Source organism: Phalangium opilio, unplaced genomic scaffold, assembly GCF_054372755.1.
Source record: "Phalangium opilio isolate 3A_F unplaced genomic scaffold, DU_Popi_V2 ptg001170l_1, whole genome shotgun sequence".
In the NCBI taxonomy this organism is placed as follows: Eukaryota; Metazoa; Arthropoda; class Arachnida; order Opiliones; family Phalangiidae; genus Phalangium; species Phalangium opilio.
The window spans coordinates 6,983,493-6,988,544 of NW_028324255.1; the positions used below are offsets into that span (position 1 = coordinate 6,983,493).

The window sequence follows — 5,052 nt, forward strand, 5'->3', positions numbered from 1 at the left end:
GAGCGGTGTTGTGAGGTCTCAGATGTGACGTAAAAGGTCAAGGTTTTTACATAATACCTGACGAGCATTTAACTTTTGGGCTTCCGTGGCGCAATGGTTAGCGCGTTCGGCTGTTAACCAATAGGTTGGTGGTTCGAGCCCATCCGGGAGCGGTGTTGTGAGGTCTCAGATGTGACGTAAAAAGTCAAGGTTTTTACACAATACCTAACGAGCATTTAACTTTTGGGCTTCCGTGGCGCAATGGTTAGCGCGTTCGGCTGTTAACCAATAGGTTGGTGGTTCGAGCCAATCCGGGAGCGGTGTTGTGAGGTCTCAGATGTGACGTAAAAAGTCAAGGTTTTTACACAATACCTGACGAGCATTTAACTTTTGTGCTTCCGTGGCGCAATGGTTAGCGCGTTCGGCTGTTAACCAATAGGTTGGTGGTTCGAGCCCATCCGGGAGCGGTGTTGTGAGGTCTCAGATATGACGTAAGAAGTCAAGGTTTTTACACAATACCTGACGAGTATTTAACTTTTGGGCTTCCGTGGCGCAATGGTTAGCGCGTTCGGTTGTTAACCAATAGGTTGGTGGTTCGAGCCCATCCGGGAGCGGTGTTGTGAGGTCTCAGATGTGACGTAAAAAGTCAAGGTTTTTACACAATACCTGACGAGCATTTAATTTTTGGGCTTCCGTGGCGCAATGGTTAGCGCGTTCAGCTGTTAATCGAAAGGTTGGTGGTTCGAGCCCACCCGGGAAAGGTGTTGTGGGGTCTCAAATGTAACGTAGAAAGCCAAAGTTTTTCCACAATACCTGACAACCATTTAATTTCTGAGCTTCCGTGGATCAATGGTTAGCGCGTTCGGCGGTTAACCAATAGGTTGGTGGTTCGAGCCCATCCGGGAGCGGTGTTGTATGATCTCAAATGTAACGTAGAAAGCCAAAGTTTTTCCACAATACCTGACGACCATTTAATTTTTGGGCTTCCGTGGCGCAATAGTTAGCGCGTTCGGCTGTTAACCAATAGGTTGGTGGTTCGACCCCATCCGGGAGCGGTGTTGTGAGGTCTCAGATGTGACGTAAAAAGTCAAGGTTTTTACATAATACCTGACGAGCATTTAACTTTTGGGCTTCCGTGGCGCAATGGTTAGCGCGTTCGGCTGTTAACCAATAGGTTGGTGGTTCGAGCCCATCCGGGAGCGGTGTTGTGAGGTCTCAGATGTGACGTAAAAAGTCAAGGTTTTTACACAATACCTAACGAGCATTTAACTTTTGGGCTTCCGTGGCGCAATGGTTAGCGCGTTCGGCTGTTAACCAATAGGTTGGTGGTTCGAGCCCATCCGGGAGCGGTGTTGTGAGGTCTCAGATGTGACGTAAAAAGTCAAGGTTTTTACACAATACCTGACGAGCATTTAACTTTTGTGCTTCCGTGGCGCAATGGTTAGCGCGTTCGGCTGTTAACCAATAGGTTGGTGGTTCGAGCCCATCCGGGAGCGGTGTTGTGAGGTCTCAGATGTGACGTAAGAAGTCAAGGTTTTTACACAATACCTGACGAGTATTTAACTTTTGGGCTTCCGTGGCGCAATGGTTAGCGCGTTCGGCTGTTAACCAATAGGTTGGTGGTTCGAGCCCATCCGGGAGCGGTGTTGTGAGGTCTCAGATGTGACGTAAAAAGTCAAGGTTTTTACACAATACCTGACGAGCATTTAATTTTTGGGATTCCGTGGCAAAATGGTTAGCGCGTTCAGCTGTTAATCGAAAGGTTGGTGGTTCGAGCCCACCCGGGAAAGGTGTTGTGGGGTCTCAAATGTAACGTAGAAAGCCAAAGTTTTTCCACAACACCTGACAACCATTTAATTTCTGAGCTTCCGTGGCTCAATGGTTAGCGCGTTCGGCTGTTAACCAATAGGTTGGTGGTTCGAGCCCATCCGGGAGCGGTGTTGTGAGGTCTCAGATGTGACGTAAAAAGTCAAGGTTTTTACACAATACCTGACGAGCATTTAACTTTTGGGCTTCCGTGGCGCAATGGTTAGCGCGTTCGGCTGTTAACCAATAGGTTGGTGGCTCGAGCCCATCCGGGAGCGGTGTTGTGAGGTCTCAGATGTGACGTAAGAAGTCAAGGTTTTTACACAATACCTGACGAGTATTTAACTTTTGGGCTTCCGTGGCGCAATGGTTAGCGCGTTCGGTTGTTAACCAATAGGTTGGTGGTTCGAGCCCATCCGGGAGCGGTGTTGTGAGGTCTCAGATGTGACGTAAAAAGTCAAGGTTTTTACACAATACCTGACGAGCATTTAATTTTTGGGCTTCCGTGGCGCAATGGTTAGCGCGTTCAGCTGTTAATCGAAAGGTTGGTGGTTCGAGCCCACCCGGGAAAGGTGTTGTGGGGTCTCAAATGTAACGTAGAAAGCCAAAGTTTTTCCACAATACCTGACAACCATTTAATTTCTGAGCTTCCGTGGATCAATGGTTAGCGCGTTCGGCGGTTAACCAATAGGTTGGTGGTTCGAGCCCATCCGGGAGCGGTGTTGTATGATCTCAAATGTAACGTAGAAAGCCAAAGTTTTTCCACAATACCTGACGACCATTTAATTTTTGGGCTTCCGTGGCGCAATAGTTAGCGCGTTCGGCTGTTAACCAATAGGTTGGTGGTTCGACCCCATCCGGGAGCGGTGTTGTGAGGTCTCAGATGTGACGTAAAAAGTCAAGGTTTTTACATAATACCTGACGAGCATTTAACTTTTGGGCTTCCGTGGCGCAATGGTTAGCGCGTTCGGCTGTTAACCAATAGGTTGGTGGTTCGAGCCCATCCGGGAGCGGTGTTGTGAGGTCTCAGATGTGACGTAAAAAGTCAAGGTTTTTACACAATACCTAACGAGCATTTAACTTTTGGGCTTCCGTGGCGCAATGGTTAGCGCGTTCGGCTGTTAACCAATAGGTTGGTGGTTCGAGCCCATCCGGGAGCGGTGTTGTGAGGTCTCAGATGTGACGTAAAAAGTCAAGGTTTTTACACAATACCTGACGAGCATTTAACTTTTGTGCTTCCGTGGCGCAATGGTTAGCGCGTTCGGCTGTTAACCAATAGGTTGGTGGTTCGAGCCCATCCGGGAGCGGTGTTGTGAGGTCTCAGATGTGACGTAAGAAGTCAAGGTTTTTACACAATACCTGACGAGTATTTAACTTTTGGGCTTCCGTGGCGCAATGGTTAGCGCGTTCGGCTGTTAACCAATAGGTTGGTGGTTCGAGCCCATCCGGGAGCGGTGTTGTGAGGTCTCAGATGTGACGTAAAAAGTCAAGGTTTTTACACAATACCTGACGAGCATTTAATTTTTGGGATTCCGTGGCAAAATGGTTAGCGCGTTCAGCTGTTAATCGAAAGGTTGGTGGTTCGAGCCCACCCGGGAAAGGTGTTGTGGGGTCTCAAATGTAACGTAGAAAGCCAAAGTTTTTCCACAACACCTGACAACCATTTAATTTCTGAGCTTCCGTGGCTCAATGGTTAGCGCGTTCGGCTGTTAACCAATAGGTTGGTGGTTCGAGCCCATCCGGGAGCGGTGTTGTGAGGTCTCAGATGTGACGTAAAAAGTCAAGGTTTTTACACAATACCTGACGAGCATTTAACTTTTGGGCTTCCGTGGCGCAATGGTTAGCGCGTTCGGCTGTTAACCAATAGGTTGGTGGCTCGAGCCCATCCGGGAGCGGTGTTGTGAGGTCTCAGATGTGACGTAAGAAGTCAAGGTTTTTACACAATACCTGACGAGTATTTAACTTTTGGGCTTCCGTGGCGCAATGGTTAGCGCGTTCGGCTGTTAACCAATAGGTTGGTGGTTCGAGCCCATCCGGGAGCGGTGTTGTGAGGTCTCAGATGTGACGTAAAAAGTCAAGTTTTTTTGCACAATACCTGACGAGCATTTAGGTTTTGGGCTTCCGTGGCGCAATGGTTAGCGCGTTCGGCTGTTAAGCAATAGGTTGGTGGTTCGAGCCCATCCGGGAGCGGTGTTGTGAGGTCTCAGATGTGACGTAAAAAGTCAAGGTTTTTACACAATACCTGACGAGCATTTAAATTTTGGGCTTCCTTGGCGCAATGGTTAGCGCGTTCGGCTGTTAACCAATAGGTTGGTGGTTCGAGCCCACCCGGGAGCGGTGTTGTGTGATCTCAAATGCAACGTAGAAAGCCAAAGTTTTTCCACAATACCTGACGATCATTTAATTTTTGGGCTTCCGTGGCGCAATGGTTAGCACGTTCGGCTGTTAACCAATAGGTTGGTGGTTCGAGCCCATCCGGGAGCGGTGTTGTGAGGTCTCAGATGTGACGTAAGAAGTCAAGGTTTTTACACAATACCTGACGAGTATTTAACTTTTGGGCTTCCGTGGCGCAATGGTTAGCGCGTTCGGCTGTTAACCAATAGGTTGGTGGTTCGAGCCCATCCGGGAGCGGTGTTGTGAGGTCTCAGATGTGACGTAAAAAGTCAAGGTTTTTACACAATACCTGACGAGCATTTAACTTTTGTGCTTCCGTGGCGCAATGGTTAGCGCGTTCGGCTGTTAACCAATAGGTTGGTGGTTCGAGCCCATCCGGGAGCGGTGTTGTGAGGTCTCAGATATGACGTAAGAAGTCAAGGTTTTTACACAATACCTGACGAGTATTTAACTTTTGGGCTTCCGTGGCGCAATGGTTAGCGCGTTCGGCTGTGAACCAATAGGTTGGTGGTTCGACCCCATCCGGGAGCGGTGTTGTGAGGTCTCAGATTTGACGTAAAAAGTCAAGGTTTTTACACAATACCTGACGAGCATTTAACTTTTGGGCTTCCGTGGCGCAATGGTTAGCGCGTTCGGCTGTTAACCAATAGGTTGGTGGTTCGAGCCCATCCGGGAGCGGTGTTGTGAGGTCTCAGATGTGACGTAAAAAGTCAAGGTTTTTACACAATACCTGACGAGCATTTAATTTTTGGGATTCCGTGGCAAAATGGTTAGCGCGTTCAGCTGTTAATCGAAAGGTTGGTGGTTCGAGCCCACCCGGGAAAGGTGTTGTGGGGTCTCAAATGTAACGTAGAAAGCCAAAGTTTTTCCACA

At 48.6% G+C, this 5,052-nt stretch overlaps 1 non-coding gene across 1 annotated transcript; it reads left to right on the plus strand.

The window, feature by feature from the left end:
• Nucleotides 1-4,637: 4,637 nt before the first annotated feature.
• Nucleotides 4,638-4,710, plus strand: TRNAH-GUG (transfer RNA histidin (anticodon GUG)). The gene has a single exon. It is a non-coding gene; the product is annotated as a tRNA-His (tRNA).
• The last annotated feature ends 342 nt before the right edge of the window (nt 4,711-5,052 follow it).